The 18,359-nt window shown below is 44.3% G+C and overlaps 16 non-coding genes across 16 annotated transcripts; all 16 read left to right on the plus strand.

Annotated features, from left to right (window-relative positions):
• Positions 1 to 154: 154 nt before the first annotated feature.
• LOC125734381 (5S ribosomal RNA) lies at positions 155 to 273 on the plus strand. The gene has a single exon (XR_007393695.1). It is a non-coding gene; the product is annotated as a 5S ribosomal RNA (ribosomal RNA).
• A 1,082-nt stretch (positions 274 to 1,355) lies between these two features.
• LOC125734392 (5S ribosomal RNA) lies at positions 1,356 to 1,474 on the plus strand. Its single transcript, XR_007393706.1, has one exon. It is a non-coding gene; the product is annotated as a 5S ribosomal RNA (ribosomal RNA).
• A 1,079-nt stretch (positions 1,475 to 2,553) lies between these two features.
• Positions 2,554 to 2,672, plus strand: LOC125734862 (5S ribosomal RNA). Its single transcript, XR_007394165.1, has one exon. It is a non-coding gene; the product is annotated as a 5S ribosomal RNA (ribosomal RNA).
• A 1,081-nt stretch (positions 2,673 to 3,753) lies between these two features.
• On the plus strand, positions 3,754 to 3,872 carry LOC125734265 (5S ribosomal RNA). Its single transcript, XR_007393584.1, has one exon. It is a non-coding gene; the product is annotated as a 5S ribosomal RNA (ribosomal RNA).
• A 1,084-nt stretch (positions 3,873 to 4,956) lies between these two features.
• LOC125735051 (5S ribosomal RNA) lies at positions 4,957 to 5,075 on the plus strand. Its single transcript, XR_007394350.1, has one exon. It is a non-coding gene; the product is annotated as a 5S ribosomal RNA (ribosomal RNA).
• A 1,079-nt stretch (positions 5,076 to 6,154) lies between these two features.
• LOC125736123 (5S ribosomal RNA) lies at positions 6,155 to 6,273 on the plus strand. Its single transcript, XR_007395406.1, has one exon. It is a non-coding gene; the product is annotated as a 5S ribosomal RNA (ribosomal RNA).
• Positions 6,274 to 7,363: 1,090 nt separating this feature from the next.
• LOC125733324 (5S ribosomal RNA) lies at positions 7,364 to 7,482 on the plus strand. Its single transcript, XR_007392671.1, has one exon. It is a non-coding gene; the product is annotated as a 5S ribosomal RNA (ribosomal RNA).
• Positions 7,483 to 8,579: 1,097 nt separating this feature from the next.
• Positions 8,580 to 8,698, plus strand: LOC125734077 (5S ribosomal RNA). Its single transcript, XR_007393403.1, has one exon. It is a non-coding gene; the product is annotated as a 5S ribosomal RNA (ribosomal RNA).
• Positions 8,699 to 9,811: 1,113 nt separating this feature from the next.
• On the plus strand, positions 9,812 to 9,930 carry LOC125736134 (5S ribosomal RNA). The gene has a single exon (XR_007395417.1). It is a non-coding gene; the product is annotated as a 5S ribosomal RNA (ribosomal RNA).
• Positions 9,931 to 11,030: 1,100 nt separating this feature from the next.
• Positions 11,031 to 11,149, plus strand: LOC125733713 (5S ribosomal RNA). The gene has a single exon (XR_007393051.1). It is a non-coding gene; the product is annotated as a 5S ribosomal RNA (ribosomal RNA).
• Positions 11,150 to 12,228: 1,079 nt separating this feature from the next.
• Positions 12,229 to 12,347, plus strand: LOC125733630 (5S ribosomal RNA). The gene has a single exon (XR_007392969.1). It is a non-coding gene; the product is annotated as a 5S ribosomal RNA (ribosomal RNA).
• Positions 12,348 to 13,426: 1,079 nt separating this feature from the next.
• On the plus strand, positions 13,427 to 13,545 carry LOC125733716 (5S ribosomal RNA). The gene has a single exon (XR_007393053.1). It is a non-coding gene; the product is annotated as a 5S ribosomal RNA (ribosomal RNA).
• A 1,079-nt stretch (positions 13,546 to 14,624) lies between these two features.
• LOC125733631 (5S ribosomal RNA) lies at positions 14,625 to 14,743 on the plus strand. The gene has a single exon (XR_007392970.1). It is a non-coding gene; the product is annotated as a 5S ribosomal RNA (ribosomal RNA).
• Positions 14,744 to 15,827: 1,084 nt separating this feature from the next.
• Positions 15,828 to 15,946, plus strand: LOC125736145 (5S ribosomal RNA). The gene has a single exon (XR_007395428.1). It is a non-coding gene; the product is annotated as a 5S ribosomal RNA (ribosomal RNA).
• A 1,085-nt stretch (positions 15,947 to 17,031) lies between these two features.
• LOC125736312 (5S ribosomal RNA) lies at positions 17,032 to 17,150 on the plus strand. Its single transcript, XR_007395593.1, has one exon. It is a non-coding gene; the product is annotated as a 5S ribosomal RNA (ribosomal RNA).
• A 1,077-nt stretch (positions 17,151 to 18,227) lies between these two features.
• Positions 18,228 to 18,347, plus strand: LOC125731202 (5S ribosomal RNA). The gene has a single exon (XR_007391484.1). It is a non-coding gene; the product is annotated as a 5S ribosomal RNA (ribosomal RNA).
• Positions 18,348 to 18,359: the final 12 nt, after the last annotated feature.

Raw genomic sequence — 18,359 nt, forward strand, 5'->3', positions numbered from 1 at the left:
TGTTTGGTGTGGGTCCGGCGCTGCCGATTGGATGGTGGGGCTGCAGTGTGAGTCAGATAAAAAAAAAAAAAAGAACATTAGTAGTATCCAATGGGACCAACTGGCATGTATAGAGGCGTGTAATGCAAAAGGGCTGTTTTTGGTAGTTTCTCTCGCTTACGGCCATACCACCCTGAACACGCCCGATCTCGTCTGATCTCGGAAGCTAAGCAGGGTAGGGTCTGGTTAGTACTTGGATGGGAGACCTCCTGGGAATACCAGGTGCTGTAAGCTTTTCTCACTTTTACTTTAAACGGGGGGCGCTCCACTTCACGATTAATTTAAATCTATCACTCCCCTTCCATTTTACTATTATATATATATATATATATTTTTTTTCTCTCTTTCATAAAGCCAGCTTTTAGAAACCGTTTTACTCTAAATACTTCCTGGTAATTCTAGGTGCTGTAAGCTGTTCGTGCCTTTATTCCACCAGGGCGCGATCTTCTCACAAACTTGAAGACTGTCACTCCCCATTCACGTTTTACAACTTATTGTTAATGATAAAGAGACAGCTTTTTACACACAGTTTTAAACAAAGTACTGATATTATTCCTCTTCAACTGACCGCTTTGTTTTCTATGCAAAAACCACTTCGCCACAGAAGACTCGATATTATTGGCATAGCAAGTTCTGCTCTTCTCCTTTCAAAACTTGCTAAAAGCTGTATTTAAAAGAACAGATTGGCCGGGGTAATTCACACCCTTCAATGCCAGCTTAATGTTTAGGTTAGTGGGAATCACAGAGGAATTAGGGATGGAAACTTCTTTGCTGGTGGTAGAAGCGGTCTGGTGAATTTTTAGAGAGAAGAGGCCGTCGATGTTTGAATGTAGAAAATTGTTGTGGCTGCAGCCTGCAGTATGGACTTGTTGGTGTGTGTAGCTCCCAGTGTTCTGACAGCGCGACGTTTTAGGGAAGCATGTGATTCAGCAGCTACCAGTGGGCTTCGTGCGGCGGAGATTTTGTGGCTGTTAGCGGAGTTGATAACAGAGGGTCGTTAAGAGAAGCCTGCATGCAGTAGGCAAAGGAGTAATGTTTGCCGGCGGGGGACGTGCGGCGATTAACCTGTGCGGTAGTGAAAAGGAGTTAAAAATAAGGAAGTGTGCGGATGCGGAAAGAATGGAATAATTGTGGTAGGCTGCCGGCTGAGTAGTTTGGTGAATGTTTGGTGTGGGTCCGGCGCTGCCGATTGGATGGTGGTGCTGCAGTGTGAGTCAGATAAAAAAAAAAAAAAGAACATTAGTAGTATCCAATGGGACCAACTGGCATGTATAGAGGCGTGTAATGCAAAAGGGCTGTTTTTGGTAGTTTCTCTCGCTTACGGCCATACCACCCTGAACACGCCCGATCTCGTCTGATCTCGGAAGCTAAGCAGGGTAGGGTCTGGTTAGTACTTGGATGGGAGACCTCCTGGGAATACCAGGTGCTGTAAGCTTTTCTCACTTTTACTTTAAACGGGGGGCGCTCCACTTCACGATTAATTTAAATCTATCACTCCCCTTCCATTTTACTATTATATATATATATATTTTTTTTTTTTCTCTCATTCATAAAGGCAGCTTTTAGAAACCGTTTTACTCTAAATACTTCCTGGTAATTCTAGGTGCTGTAAGCTGTTCGTGCCTTTATTCCACCAGGGCGCGATCTTCTCACAAACTTGAAGACTGTCACTCCCCATTCACGTTTTACAACTTATTGTTAATGATAAAGAGACAGCTTTTTACACACAGTTTTAAACAAAGTACTGATATTATTCCTCTTCAACTGACCGCTTTGTTTTCTTTGCAAAAACCACTTCGCCACAGAAGACTCGATATTATTGGCATAGCAAGTTCTGCTCTTCTCCTTTCAAAACTTGCTAAAAGCTGTATTTAAAAGAACAGATTGGCCGGGGTAATTCACACCCTTCAATGCCAGCTTAATGTTTAGGTTAGTGGGAATCACAGAGGAATTAGGGATGGAAACTTCTTTGCTGGTGGTAGAAGCGGTCTGGTGAATTTTTAGAGAGAAGAGGCCGTCGATGTTTGAATGTAGAAAATTGTTCTGGCTGCAGCCTGCAGTATGGACTTGTTGGTGTGTGTAGCTCCCAGTGTTCTGACAGCGCGACGTTTTGGGGAAGCATGTGATTCAGCAGCTACCAGTGGGCTTCGTGCGGCGGAGATTTTGTGGCTGTTAGCGGAGTTGATAACAGAGGATCGTTAAGAGAAGCCTGCATGCAGTAGGCAAAGGAGTAATGTTTGCCGGCGGGGGACGTGCGGCGATTAACCTGTGCGGTAGTGAAAAGGAGTTAAAAAGAAGGAAGTGTGCGGATGCGGAAAGAATGGAATAATTGTGGTAGGCTGCCGGCTGAGTAGTTTGGTGAATGTTTGGTGTGGGTCCGGCGCTGCCGATTGGATGGTGGGGCTGCAGTGTGAGTCAGATAAAAAAAAAAAAACCAGGAGTAGGATCCAATGGGACTAACTGGCATGTATAGACGCGTGTAATGCAAAAGGGCTGTTTTTGGTAGCATCTCTCGCTTACGGCCATACCACCCTGAACACGCCCGATCTCGTCTGATCTTGGAAGCTAAGCAGGGTAGGGTCTGGTTAGTACTTGGATGGGAGATCACCTGGGAATACCAGGTGCTGTAAGCTTTTCTCACTTTTACTTTATACAGGGGGCGCTCCACTTCACGATTAATTTAAATCTATCACTCCCCTTCCATTTTACTATTTTATATATATATATATTTTTTTTTTCTCTCTTTCATAAAGCCAGCTTTTAGAAACCGTTTTACTCTAAATACTTCCTGGTAATTCTAGGTGCTGTAAGCTGTTCGTGCCTTTAATCCACCAGGGCGCGATCTTCTCACAAACTTGAAGACTGTCACTCCCCATTCACGTTTTACAACTTATTGTTAATGATAAAGAGACAGCTTTTTACACACAGTTTTAAACAAAGTACTGATATTATTCCTCTTCAACTGACCGCTTTGTTTTCTATGCAAAAACCACTTCGCCATAGAAGACTCGATATTATTGGCATAGCAAGTTCTGCTCTTCTCCTTTCAAAACTTGCTAAAAGCTGTATTTAAAAGAACAGATTGGCCGGGGTAATTCACACCCTTCAATGCCAGCTTAATGTTTAGGTTAGTGGGAATCACAGAGGAATTAGGGATGGAAACTTCTTTGCTGGTGGTAGAAGTGGTCTGGTGAATTTTTAGAGAGAAGAGGCCGTCGATGTTTGAATGTAGAAAATTGTTCTGGCTGCAGCCTGCAGTATGGACTTGTTGGTGTGTGTAGCTCCCAGTGTTCTGACAGCGCGACGTTTTGGGGAAGCATGTGATTCAGCAGCTACCAGTGGGCTTCGTGCGGCGGAGATTTTGTGGCTGTTAGCGGAGTTGATAACAGAGGGTCGTTAAGAGAAGCCTGCATGCAGTAGGCAAAGGAGTAATGTTTGCCGGCGGGGGACGTGCGGCGATTAACCTGTGCGGTAGTGAAAATGAGTTAAAAAGAAGGAAGTGTGCGGATGCGGAAAGAATGGAATAATTGTGGTAGGCTGCCGGCTGAGTAGTTTGGTGAATGTTGGGTGTGGGTCCGGCGCTGCCGATTGGATGGTGGGGCTTCAGTGTGAGTCAGATAAAAAAAAAAAAAGAACATTAGTAGTATCCAATGGGACCAACTGGCATGTATAGAGGCGTGTAATGCAAAAGGGCTGTTTTTGGTAGTTTCTCTCGCTTACGGCCATACCACCCTGAACACGCCTGATCTCGTCTGATCTCGGAAGCTAAGCAGGGTAGGGTCTGGTTAGTACTTGGATGGGAGACCACCTGGGAATACCAGGTGCTGTATGCTTTTCTCACTTTTACTTTATACAGGGGGCGCTCCACTTCACGATTAATTTAAATCTATCACTCCCCTTCCATTTTACTATTTTATATATATATATATATTTTTTTTTTTTCTCTCATTCATAAAGGCAGCTTTTAGAAACCGTTTTACTCTAAATACTTCCTGGTAATTCTAGGTGCTGTAAGCTGTTCGTGCCTTTATTCCACCAGGGCGCGATCTTCTCACAAACTTGAAGACTGTCACTCCCCATTCACGTTTTACAACTTATTGTTAATGATAAAGAGACAGCTTTTTACACACAGTTTTAAACAAAGTACTGATATTATTCCTCTTCAACTGACCGCTTTGTTTTCTATGCAAAAACCACTTCGCCACAGAAGACTCGATATTATTGGCATAGCAAGTTCTGCTCTTCTCCTTTCAAAACTTGCTAAAAGCTGTATTTAAAAGAACAGATTGGCCGGGGTAATTCACACCCTTCAATGCCAGCTTAATGTTTAGGTTAGTGGGAATCACAGAGGAATTAGGGATGGAAACTTCTTTGCTGGTGGTAGAAGCGGTCTGGTGAATTTTTAGAGAGAAGAGGCCGTCGATGTTTGAATGTAGAAAATTGTTCTGGCTGCAGCCTGCAGTATGGACTTGTTGGTGTGTGTAGCTCCCAGTGTTCTGACAGCGCGACGTTTTGGGGAAGCATGTGATTCAGCAGCTACCAGTGGGCTTCGTGCGGCGGAGATTTTGTGGCTGTTAGCGGAGTTGATAACAGAGGGTCGTTAAGAGAAGCCTGCATGCAGTAGGCAAAGGAGTAATGTTTGCCGGCGGGGGACGTGCGGCGATTAACCTGTGCAGTACTGAAAATGAGTTAAAAAGAAGGAAGTGTGCGGATGCGGAAAGAATGGAATAATTGTGGTAGGCTGCCGGCTGAGTAGTTTGGTGAATGTTTGGTGTGGGTCCGGCGCTGCCGATTGGATGGTGGGGCTGCAGTGTGAGTCAGAAAAAAAAAAAAAAAACCAGGAGTAGGATCCAATGCGACTAACTGGCATGTATAGACGCGTGTAATGCAAAAGGGCTGTTTTTGGTAGCATCTCTCGCTTACGGCCATACCACCCTGAACACGCCTGATCTCGTCTGATCTCGGAAGCTAAGCAGCGTAGGGTCTGGTTAGTACTTGGATGGGAGACCTCCTGGGAATACCAGGTGCTGTAAGCTTTTCTCACTTTTACTTTAAACGGGGGGCGCTCCACTTCACGATTAATTTAAATCTATCACTCCCCTTCCATTTTACTATTTTATATATATATATTTTTTTTTCTCTCATTCATAAAGGCAGCTTTTAGAAACCGTTTTACTCTAAATACTTCCTGGTAATTCTAGGTGCTGTAAGCTGTTCGTGCCTTTATTCCACCAGGGCGCGATCTTCTCACAAACTTGAAGACTGTCACTCCCCATTCACGTTTTACAACTTATTGTTAATGATAAAGAGACAGCTTTTTACACACAGTTTTAAACAAAGTACTGATATTATTCCTCTTCAACTGACCGCTTTGTTTTCTATGCAAAAACCACTTCGCCACAGAAGACTCGATATTATTGGCATAGCAAGTTCTGCTCTTCTCCTTTCATAACTTGCTAAAAGCTGTATTTAAAAGAACAGGTTGGCCGGGGTAATTCACACCCTTCAATGCCAGCTTAATGTTTAGGTTAGTGGGAATCACAGAGGAATTAGGGATGGAAACTTCTTTGCTGGTGGTAGAAGCGGTCTGGTGAATTTTTAGAGAGAAGAGGCCGTCGATGTTTGAATGTAGAAAATTGTTCTGGCTGCAGCCTGCAGTATGGACTTGTTGGTGTGTGTAGCTCCCAGTGTTCTGACAGCGCGACGTTTTGGGGAAGCATGTGATTCAGCAGCTACCAGTGGGCTTCGTGCGGCGGAGATTTTGTGGCTGTTAGCGGAGTTGATAACAGAGGGTCGTTAAGAGAAGCCTGCATGCAGTAGGCAAAGGAGTAATGTTTGCCGGCGGGGGACGTGCGGCGATTAACCTGTGCGGTAGTGAAAATGAGTTAAAAAGAAGGAAGTGTGCGGATGCGGAAAGAATGGAATAATTGTGGTAGGCTGCCGGCTGAGTAGTTTGGTGAATGTTGGGTGTGGGTCCGGCGCTGCCGATTGGATGGTGGGGCTGCAGTGTGAGTCAGATAAAAAAAAAAAAAAAACCAGGAGTAGTATCCAATGGGACCAACTGGCATGTATAGAGGCGTGTAATGCAAAAGGGCTGTTTTTGGTAGTTTCTCTCGCTTACGGCCATACCACCCTGAACACGCCCGATCTCGTCTGATCTCGGAAGCTAAGCAGGGTAGGGTCTGGTTAGTACTTGGATGGGAGACCACCTGGGAATACCAGGTGCTGTAAGCTTTTCTCACTTTTACTTTATACAGGGGGCGCTCCACTTCACGATTAATTTAAATCTATCACTCCCCTTCCATTTTACTATTTTATATATATATATATATATATTTTTTTTTTTTTTCTCTCATTCATAAAGGCAGCTTTTAGAAACCGTTTTACTCTAAATACTTCCTGGTAATTCTAGGTGCTGTAAGCTGTTCGTGCCTTTATTCCACCAGGGCGCGATCTTCTCACAAACTTGAAGACTGTCACTCCCCATTCACGTTTTACAACTTATTGTTAATGATAAAGAGACAGCTTTTTACACACAGTTTTAAACAAAGTACTGATATTATTCCTCTTCAACTGACCGCTTTGTTTTCTATGCAAAAACCACTTCGCCACAGAAGACTCGATATTATTGGCATAGCAAGTTCTGCTCTTCTCCTTTCAAAACTTGCTAAAAGCTGTATTTAAAAGAACAGATTGGCCGGGGTAATTCACACCCTTCAATGCCAGCTTAATGTTTAGGTTAGTGGGAATCACAGAGGAATTAGGGATGGAAACTTCTTTGCTGGTGGTAGAAGCGGTCTGGTGAATTTTTAGAGAGAAGAGGCCGTCGATGTTTGAATGTAGAAAATTGTTCTGGCTGCAGCCTGCAGTATGGACTTGTTGGTGTGTGTAGCTCCCAGTGTTCTGACAGCGCGACGTTTTGGGGAAGCATGTGATTCAGCAGCTACCAGTGGGCTTCGTGCGGCGGAGATTTTGTGGCTGTTAGCGGAGTTGATAACAGAGGGTCGTTAAGAGAAGCCTGCATGCAGTAGGCAAAGGAGTAATGTTTGCCGGCGGGGGACGTGCGGCGATTAACCTGTGCGGTAGTGAAAATGAGTTAAAAAGAAGGAAGTGTGCGGATGCGGAAAGAATGGAATAATTGTGGTAGGCTGCCGGCTGAGTAGTTTGGTGAATGTTGGGTGTGGGTCCGGCGCTACCGATTGGATGGTGGGGCTGCAGTGTGAGTCAGATAAAAAAAAAAAAGAACATTAGTAGTATCCAATGGGACCAACTGGCATGTATAGAGGCGTGTAATGCAAAAGGGCTGTTTTTGGTAGTTTCTCTCGCTTACGGCCATACCACCCTGAACACGCCCGATCTCATCTGATCTCGGAAGCTAAGCAGGATAGGGTCTGGTTAGTACTTGGATGGGAGACCACCTGGGAATACCAGGTGCTGTAAGCTTTTCTCACTTTTACTTTATACAGGGGGCGCTCCACTTCACGATTAATTTAAATCTATCACTCCCCTTCCATTTTACTATTTTATATATATATATATACATATATATATATATTTTTTTTTCTCTCATTCATAAAGGCAGCTTTTAGAAACCGTTTTACTCTAAATACTTCCTGGTAATTCTAGGTGCTGTAAGCTGTTCGTGCCTTTATTCCACCAGGGCGCGATCTTCTCACAAACTTGAAGACTGTCACTCCCCATTCACGTTTTACAACTTATTGTTAATGATAAAGAGACAGCTTTTTACACACAGTTTTAAACAAAGTACTGATATTATTCCTCTTCAACTGACCGCTTTGTTTTCTATGCAAAAACCACTTCGCCACAGAAGACTCGATATTATTGGCATAGCAAGTTCTGCTCTTCTCCTTTCAAAACTTGCTAAAAGCTGTATTTAAAAGAACAGATTGGCCGGGGTAATTCACACCCTTCAATGCCAGCTTAATGTTTAGGTTAGTGGGAATCACAGAGGAATTAGGGATGGAAACTTCTTTGCTGGTGGTAGAAGCGGTCTGGTGAATTTTTAGAGAGAAGAGGCCGTCGATGTTTGAATGTAGAAAATTGTTCTGGCTGCAGCATGCAGTATGGACTTGTTGGTGTGTGTAGCTCCCAGTGTTCTGACAGCGCGACGTTTTGGGGAAGCATGTGATTCAGCAGCTACCAGTGGGCTTCGTGCGGCGGAGATTTTGTGGCTGTTAGCGGAGTTGATAACAGAGGGTCGTTAAGAGAAGCCTGCATGCAGTAGGCAAAGGAGTAATGTTTGCTGGCGGGGGACGTGCGGCGATTAACCTGTGCGGTAGTGAAAATGAGTTAAAAAGAAGGAAGTGTGCGGATGCGGAAAGAATGGAATAATTGTGGTAGGCTGCCGGCTGAGTAGTTTGGTGAATGTTGGGTGTGGGTCCGGCGCTGCCGATTGGATGGTGGGGCTGCAGTGTGAGTCAGATAAAAAAAAAAAAAAGAACATTAGTAGTATCCAATGGGACCAACTGGCATGTATAGAGGCGTGTAATGCAAAAGGGCTGTTTTTGGTAGTTTCTCTCGCTTACGGCCATACCACCCTGAACACGCCCGATCTCGTCTGATCTCGGAAGCTAAGCAGGGTAGAGTCTGGTTAGTACTTGGATGGGAGACCACCTGGGAATACCAGGTGCTGTAAGCTTTTCTCACTTTTACTTTATACAGGGGGCGCTCCACTTCACGATTAATTTAAATCTATCACTCCCCTTCCATTTTACTATTTTATATATATATATATATATATATATATATATATATTTTTTTTTTTTTTTTTTTTTCTCTCTTTCATAAAGGCAGCTTTTAGAAACCGTTTTACTCTAAATACTTCCTGGTAATTCTAGGTGCTGTAAGCTGTTCGTGCCTTTATTCCACCAGGGCGCGATCTTCTCACAAACTTGAAGACTGTCACTCCCCATTCACGTTTTACAACTTATTGTTAATGATAAAGAGACCGCTTTTTACACACAGTTTTAAACAAAGTACTGATATTATTCCTCTTCAACTGACCGCTTTGTTTTCTATGCAAAAACCACTTCGCCACAGAAGACTCGATATTATTGGCATAGCAAGTTCTGCTCTTCTCCTTTCAAAACTTGCTAAAAGCTGTATTTAAAAGAACAGATTGGCCGGGGTAATTCACACCCTTCAATGCCAGCTTAATGTTTAGGTTAGTGGGAATCACAGAGGAATTAGGGATGGAAACTTCTTTGCTGGTGGTAGAAGCGGTCTGGTGAATTTTTAGAGAGAAGAGGCCGTCGATGTTTGAATGTAGAAAATTGTTCTGGCTGCAGCCTGCATTATGGACTTGTTGGTGTGTGTAGCTCCCAGTGTTCTGACAGCGCGACGTTTTGGGGAAGCATGTGATTCAGCAGCTACCAGTGGGCTTCGTGCGGCGGAGATTTTGTGGCTGTTAGCGGAGTTGATAACAGAGGGTCGTTAAGAGAAGCCTGCATGCAGTAGGCAAAGGAGTAATGTTTGCCGGCGGGGGACGTGCGGCGATTAACCTGTGCAGTACTGAAAAGGAGTTAAAAAGAAGGAAGTGTGCGGATGCGGAAAGAATGGAATAATTGTGGTAGGCTGCCGGCTGAGTAGTTTGGTGAATGTTTGGTGTGGGTCCGGCGCTGCCGATTGGATGGTGGGGCTGCAGTGTGAGTCAGATAAAAAAAAAAAAAAAACCAGGAGTAGGATCCAATGGGACTAACTGGCATGTATAGACGCGTGTAATGCAAAAGGGCTGTTTTTGGTAGCATCTCTCGCTTACGGCCATACCACCCTGAACACGCCCGATCTCGTCTGATCTCGGAAGCTAAGCAGGGTAGGGTCTGGTTAGTACTTGGATGGGAGACCACCTGGGAATACCAGGTGCTGTAAGCTTTTCTCACTTTTACTTTAAACGGGGGGCGCTCCACTTCACGATTAATTTAAATCTATCACTCCCCTTCCATTTTACTATTATATATATATATATATATATATATATATATATATTTTTTTTTTTCTCTCATTCATAAAGGCAGCTTTTAGAAACCGTTTTACTCTAAATACTTCCTGGTAATTCTAGGTGCTGTAAGCTGTTCGTGCCTTTATTCCACCAGGGCGCGATCTTCTCACAAACTTGAAGACTGTCACTCGCCATTCACGTATTTCAACTTATTGTTAATAATAAGGAGAGACCGTTTTTTACACACAGTTTTAAACAAAGTACTGATATTATTCCTCTTCAGCTGACCGCTTTGTTTTCTATGCAAAAACCACTTCGCCACAGAAGACTCGATATTATTGGCATAGCAAGTTCTGCTCTTCTCCTTTCAAAACTTGCTAAAAGCTGTATTTAAAAGAACAGATTGGCCGGGGTAATTCACACCCTTCAATGCCAGCTTAATGTTTAGGTTAGTGGGAATCACAGAGGAATTAGGGATGGAAACTTCTTTGCTGGTGGTAGAAGCGGTCTGGTGAATTTTTAGAGAGAAGAGGCCGTCGATGTTTGAATGTAGAAAATTGTTCTGGCTGCAGCCTGCAGTATGGACTTGTTGGTGTGTGTAGCTCCCAGTGTTCTGACAGCGCGACGTTTTGGGGAAGCATGTGATTCAGCAGCTACCAGTGGGCTTCGTGCGGCGGAGATTTTGTGGCTGTTAGCGGAGTTGATAACAGAGGGTCGTTAAGAGAAGCCTGCATGCAGTAGGCAAAGGAGTAATGTTTGCCGGCGGGGGACGTGCGGCGATTAACCTGTGCGGTAGTGAAAATGAGTTAAAAAGAAGGAAGTGTGCGGATGCGGAAAGAATGGAATAATTGTGGTAGGCTGCCGGCTGAGTAGTTTGGTGAATGTTGGGTGTGGGTCCGGCGCTACCGATTGGATGGTGGGGCTGCAGTGTGAGTCAGATAAAAAAAAAAAAACCAGGAGTAGGATCCAATGGGACTAACTGGCATGTATAGACGCGTGTAATGCAAAAGGGCTGTTTTTGGTCGCATCACTCGCTTACGGCCATACCACCCTGAACACGCCCGATCTCGTCTGATCTCGGAAGCTAAGCAGGGTAGGGTCTGGTTAGTAGTTAGATGGGAGACCTCCTGGGAATACCAGGTGCTGTAAGCTTTTCTCACTTTTACTTTAAACGGGGGGCGCTCCACTTCACGATTAATTTAAATCTATCACTCCCCTTCCATTTTACTATTATATATATATATATATATATTTTTTTCTCTCATTCATAAAGGCAGCTTTTAGAATCCGTTTTACTCTAAATACTTCCTGGTAATTCTAGGTGCTGTAAGCTGTTCGTGCCTTTATTCCACCAGGGCGCGATCTTCTCACAAACTTGAAGACTGTCACTCCCCATTCACGTTTTACAACTTATTGTTAATGATAAAGAGACAGCTTTTTACACACAGTTTTAAACAAAGTACTGATATTATTCCTCTTCAACTGACCGCTTTGTTTTCTATGCAAAAACCACTTCGCCACAGAAGACTCGATATTATTGGCATAGCAAGTTCTGCTCTTCTCCTTTCAAAACTTGCTAAAAGCTGTATTTAAAAGAACAGATTGGCCGGGGTAATTCACACCCTTCAATGCCAGCTTAATGTTTAGGTTAGTGGGAATCACAGAGGAATTAGGGATGGAAACTTCTTTGCTGGTGGTAGAAGCGGTCTGGTGAATTTTTTAGAGAAGAGGCCGTCGATGTTTGAATGTAGAAAATTGTTCTGGCTGCAGCCTGCAGTATGGACTTGTTGGTGTGTGTAGCTCCCAGTGTTCTGACAGCGCGACGTTTTGGGGAAGCATGTGATTCAGCAGCTACCAGTGGGCTTCGTGCGGCGGAGATTTTGTGGCTGTTAGCGGAGTTGATAACAGAGGGTCGTTAAGAGAAGCCTGCATGCAGTAGGCAAAGGAGTAATGTTTGCCGGCGGGGGACGTGCGGCGATTAACCTGTGCGGTAGTGAAAAGGAGTTAAAAAGAAGGAAGTGTGCGGATGCGGAAAGAATGGAATAATTGTGGTAGGCTGCTGGCTGAGTAGTTTGGTGAATGTTTGGTGTGGGTCCGGCGCTGCCGATTGGATGGTGGGGCTGCAGTGTGAGTCAGATAAAAAAAAAAAAACCAGGAGTAGGATCCAATGGGACTAACTGGCATGTATAGACGCGTGTAATGCAAAAGGGCTGTTTTTGGTAGCATCTCTCGCTTACGGCCATACCACCCTGAACACGCCCGATCTCGTCTGATCTCGGAAGCTAAGCAGGGTAGGGTCTGGTTAGTACTTAGATGGTAGACCTCCTGGGAATACCAGGTGCTGTAAGCTTTTCTCACTTTTACTTTAAACGGGGGGCGCTCCACTTCACGATTAATTTAAATCTATCACTCCCCTTCCATTTTACTATTATATATATATATATATTTTTTTTTTTCTCTCATTCATAAAGGCAGCTTTTAGAAACCGTTTTACTCTAAATACTTCCTGGTAATTCTAGGTGCTGTAAGCTGTTCGTGCCTTTATTCCACCAGGGCGCGATCTTCTCACAAACTTGAAGACTGTCACTCCCCATTCACGTTTTACAACTTATTGTTAATGATAAAGAGACAGCTTTTTACACACAGTTTTAAACAAAGTACTGATATTATTCCTCTTCAACTGACCGCTTTGTTTTCTATGCAAAAACCACTTCGCCACAGAAGACTCGATATTATTGGCATAGCAAGTTCTGCTCTTCTCCTTTCAAAACTTGCTAAAAGCTGTATTTAAAAGAACAGATTGGCCGGGGTAATTCACACCCTTCAATGCCAGCTTAATGTTTAGGTTAGTGGGAATCACAGAGGAATTAGGGATGGAAACTTCTTTGCTGGTGGTAGAAGCGGTCTGGTGAATTTTTTAGAGAAGAGGCCGTCGATGTTTGAATGTAGAAAATTGTTCTGGCTGCAGCCTGCAGTATGGACTTGTTGGTATGTGTAGCTCCCAGTGTTCTGACAGCGCGACGTTTTGGGGAAGCATGTGATTCAGCAGCTACCAGTGGGCTTCGTGCGGCGGAGATTTTGTGGCTGTTAGCGGAGTTGATAACAGAGGGTCGTTAAGAGAAGCCTGCATGCAGTAGGCAAAGGAGTAATGTTTGCCGGCGGGGGACGTGCGGCGATTAACCTGTGCGGTAGTGAAAATGAGTTAAAAAGAAGGAAGTGTGCGGATGCGGAAAGAATGGAATAATTGTGGTAGGCTGCCGGCTGAGTAGTTTGGTGAATGTTGGGTGTGGGTCCGGCGCTACCGATTGGATGGTGGGGCTGCAGTGTGAGTCAGATAAAAAAAAAAAAACCAGGAGTAGGATCCAATGGGACTAACTGGCATGTATAGACGCGTGTAATGCAAAAGGGCTGTTTTTGGTCGCATCACTCGCTTACGGCCATACCACCCTGAACACGCCCGATCTCGTCTGATCTCGGAAGCTAAGCAGGGTAGGGTCTGGTTAGTAGTTAGATGGGAGACCTCCTGGGAATACCAGGTGCTGTAAGCTTTTCTCACTTTTACTTTAAACGGGGGGCGCTCCACTTCACGATTAATTTAAATCTATCACTCCCCTTCCATTTTACTATTATATATATATATATATTTTTTTTTTTCTCTCATTCATAAAGGCAGCTTTTAGAATCCGTTTTACTCTAAATACTTCCTGGTAATTCTAGGTGCTGTAAGCTGTTCGTGCCTTTATTCCACCAGGGCGCGATCTTCTCACAAACTTGAAGACTGTCACTCCCCATTCACGTTTTACAACTTATTGTTAATGATAAAGAGACAGCTTTTTACACACAGTTTTAAACAAAGTACTGATATTATTCCTCTTCAACTGACCGCTTTGTTTTCTATGCAAAAACCACTTCGCCACAGAAGACTCGATATTATTGGCATAGCAAGTTCTGCTCTTCTCCTTTCAAAACTTGCTAAAAGCTGTATTTAAAAGAACAGATTGGCCGGGGTAATTCACACCCTTCAATGCCAGCTTAATGTTTAGGTTAGTGGGAATCACAGAGGAATTAGGGATGGAAACTTCTTTGCTGGTGGTAGAAGCGGTCTGGTGAATTTTTTAGAGAAGAGGCCGTCGATGTTTGAATGTAGAAAATTGTTCTGGCTGCAGCCTGCAGTATGGACTTGTTGGTGTGTGTAGCTCCCAGTGTTCTGACAGCGCGACGTTTTGGGGAAGCATGTGATTCAGCAGCTACCAGTGGGCTTCGTGCGGCGGAGATTTTGTGGCTGTTAGCGGAGTTGATAACAGAGGGTCGTTAAGAGAAGCCTGCATGCAGTAGGCAAAGGAGTAATGTTTGCCGGCGGGGGACGTGCGGCGATTAACCTGTGCGGTAGTGAAAAGGAGTTAAAAAGAAGGAAGTGTGCGGATGCGGAAAGAATGGAATAATTGTGGTAGGCTGCCGGCTGAGTAGTTTGGTGAATGTTTGGTGTGGGTCCGGCGCTGCCGATTGGATGGTGGGGCTGCAGTGTGAGTCAGATAAAAAAAAAAAAACCAGGAGTAGGATCCAATGGGACTAACTGGCATGTATAGACGCGTGTAATGCAAAAGGGCTGTTTTTGGTAGCATCTCTCGCTTACGGCCATACCACCCTGAACACGCCCGATCTCGTCTGATCTCGGAAGCTAAGCAGGGTAGGGTCTGGTTAGTACTTAGATGGTAGACCTCCTGGGAATACCAGGTGCTGTAAGCTTTTCTCACTTTTACTTTAAACGGGGGGCGCTCCACTTCACGATTAATTTAAATCTATCACTCCCCTTCCATTTTACTATTATATATATATATATATTTTTTTTTTTCTCTCATTCATAAAGGCAGCTTTTAGAATCCGTTTTACTCTAAATACTTCCTGGTAATTCTAGGTGCTGTAAGCTGTTCGTGCCTTTATTCCACCAGGGCGCGATCTTCTCACAAACTTGAAGACTGTCACTCCCCATTCACGTTTTACAACTTATTGTTAATGATAAAGAGACAGCTTTTTACACACAGTTTTAAACAAAGTACTGATATTATTCCTCTTCAACTGACCGCTTTGTTTTCTATGCAAAAACCACTTCGCCACAGAAGACTCGATATTATTGGCATAGCAAGTTCTGCTCTTCTCCTTTCAAAACTTGCTAAAAGCTGTATTTAAAAGAACAGATTGGCCGGGGTAATTCACACCCTTCAATGCCAGCTTAATGTTTAGGTTAGTGGGAATCACAGAGGAATTAGGGATGGAAACTTCTTTGCTGGTGGTAGAAGCGGTCTGGTGAATTTTTAGAGAGAAGAGGCCGTTGATGTTTGAATGTAGAAAATTGTTCTGGCTGCAGCCTGCAGTATGGACTTGTTGATGTGTGTAGCTCCCAGTGTTCTGACAGTGCGACGTTTTGGGGAAGCATGTGATTCAGCAGCTACCAGTGGGCTTCGTGCGGCGGAGATTTTGTGGCTGTTAGCGGAGTTGATAACAGAGGGTCGTTAAGAGAAGCCTGCATGCAGTAGGCAAAGGAGTAATGTTTGCCGGCGGGGGACGTGCGGCGATTAACCTGTGCGGTAGTGAAAATGAGTTAAAAAGAAGGAAGTGTGCGGAGGCGGAAAGAATGGAATAATTGTGGTAGGCTGCCGGCTGAGTAGTTTGGTGAATGTTGGGTGTGGGTCCGGCGCTGCCGATTGGATGGTGGGGCTTCAGTGTGAGTCAGATAAAAAAAAAAAAAAAGAACATTAGTAGTATCCAATGGGATCAACTGGCATGTATAGAGGCGTGTAATGCAAAAGGGCTGTTTTTGGTAGTTTCTCTCGCTTACGGCCATACCACCCTGAACACGCCCGATCTCGTCTGATCTCGGAAGCTAAGCAGGGTAGGGTCTGGTTAGTACTTGGATGGGAGACCACCTGGGAATACCAGGTGCTGTAAGCTTTTCTCACTTTTACTTTATACAGGGGGCGCTCCACTTCACGATTAATTTAAATCTATCACTCCCCTTCCATTTTACTATTTTATATATATATATATATTTTTTATTTCTCTCTTTCATAAAGCCAGCTTTTAGAAACCGTTTTACTCTAAATACTTCCTGGTAATTCTAGGTGCTGTAAGCTGTTCGTGCCTTTATTCCACCAGGGCGCGATCTTCTCACAAACTTGAAGACTGTCACTCCCCATTCACGTTTTACAACTTATTGTTAATGATAAAGAGACAGCTTTTTACACACAGTTTTAAACAAAGTACTGATATAATTCCTCTTCAACTCATCGCTTTGTTTTCTATGCAAAAACCACTTCACCACAGAAGACTCGATATTATTGGCATAGCAAGTTCTGCTCTTCTCCTCCTTTCAAAACTTGCTAAAAGCTGTATTTAAAAGAGCAGGTTGGCCGGGGTAATTCACACCCTTCAATGCCAGATTAATGTTTAGGTTAGTGGGAATCACAGAGGAATTAGGGATGGAAACTTCTTTGCTGGTGGTAGAAGCGGTCTGGTGAATTTTTAGAGAGAAGAGGCCGTCGATGTTTGAATGTAGAAAATTGTTCTGGCTGCAGCCTGCAGTATGGACTTGTTGGTGCGTGTAGCTCCCAGTGTTCTGACAGCGCGACGTTTTGGGGAAGCATGTGATTCAGCAGCTACCAGAGGGCTTCGTGCGGCGGAGATTTTGTGGCTGTTAGCGGAGTTGATAGCAGAGGGTCGTTAAGAGAAGCCTGCATGCGGTAGGCAAAGGAGTAATGTTTGCCGGCGGGGGACGTGCGGCGATTAACCTGTGCAGTAGTGAAAATGACTTAAAGAGAAGGAAGTGTGCGGATGCGGAAAGAATGGAATAATTGTGGTAGGGTGCCGGCTGAGTAGTTTGGTGAATGTTTGGTGTGGGTCCGGCGCTGCCGATTGGATGGTGGTGCTGCAGTGTGAGTCAGATTAAAAAAAAAAAAAACAGGTGTAGGATCCAATGGGACTAACTGGCATGTATAGACGCGTGTAATGCAAAAGAGCTGTTTTTGGTAGTGTCTCTCGCTTACGGCCGTACCACCCTGAACACACCCGATCTCGTCCGATCTCGGAAGCTAAGCAGGGTAAGGTTGGGTTAGTACTTGGAAGGGAGACCACCTGGGAATACCAGGTGCTGTAAGCTTTTCTCACTTTTACTTTATACAGGGGGCGCTCCACTTCACGATTAATTTAAATCTATCACTCCCCTTCCATTTTACTATTTTATATATATATATTTTTTTTCTCTCTTTCATAAAGGCAGCTTTTAGAAACCGTTTTACTCTAAATACTGCCTGGCAATTCTAGGTGCTGTAAGCTGTTCGTGCCTTTATTCCACCAGGACGCGATCTTCTCACAAACTTGAAGACTGTCACTCCCCATTCATGTTTTACAACTTATTGTTAATGATAAAGAGACAGCTTTTTACACACAGTTTTAAACAAAGTACTGATATAATTCCTCTTCAACTCACCGCTTTGTTTTCTATGCAAAAACCACTTCACCATAGAAGACTCGATATTATTGGCATAGCAAGGTCTGCTCTTCTCCTCCTTTCAAAACTCGCTAAAAGCTGTATTTAAAAGAGCAGGCTGGCCGGGGTAATTCACATCCTTCAATGCCAGATTAATGTTTAGGTTGGTGGGAATCACAGAGGAATTAGGGATGGAAACTTCTTTGCTGGTGGTAGAAACGTTCTGGTGAATTTTTAGAGAGAAGAGGCCGTCGAAGTTTGAATGTAGAAAATTGTTCTGGCTGCAGCCTGCAGTATGGACTTGTTGGCGTGTGTAGCTCCCAGTCTTCTGACAGCGCGACGTTTTGGGGAAGCATGTGATTCAACAGCTACCAGTGGGCTTCGTGCGGCGGAGATTTTGTGGCTGTTAGCGGAGTTGATAACAGAGGGTCGTTAAGAGAAGCCTGCATGCGGTAGGCAAAGGAGTAATGTTTGCTGGCGGGGGACGTGCGGCGATTAACCTGTGCGGTAGTGAAAAGGAGTTAAAGAGAAGGAAGTGTGCGGATGCGGAAAGAATGGAATAATTGTGGTAGGCTGCCGGCTGAGTAGTTTGGTGAATGTTTGGTGTGGGTCCGGCGCTGCCAATTGGATGGTGGGGCTGCAGTGTGAGTCAGATAAAAAAAAAAAAACAGGTGTAGGATCCAATGGGACTAACTGGCATGTATAGACGCGTGTAATGCAAAAGAGCTGTTTTTGGTAGTGTCTCTCGCTTACGGCCGTACCACCCTGAACACACCCGATCTCGTCCGATCTCGGTAAGCTAAGCAGGGTAAGGTCTGGTTAGTACTTGGAAGGAAGACCACCTGGGAATACCAGGTGCCGTAAGCTTTTCTCACTTTT

This window comes from Brienomyrus brachyistius, chromosome 2 (assembly GCF_023856365.1).
Source record: "Brienomyrus brachyistius isolate T26 chromosome 2, BBRACH_0.4, whole genome shotgun sequence".
NCBI lineage: Eukaryota > Metazoa > Chordata > Actinopteri > Osteoglossiformes > Mormyridae > Brienomyrus > Brienomyrus brachyistius.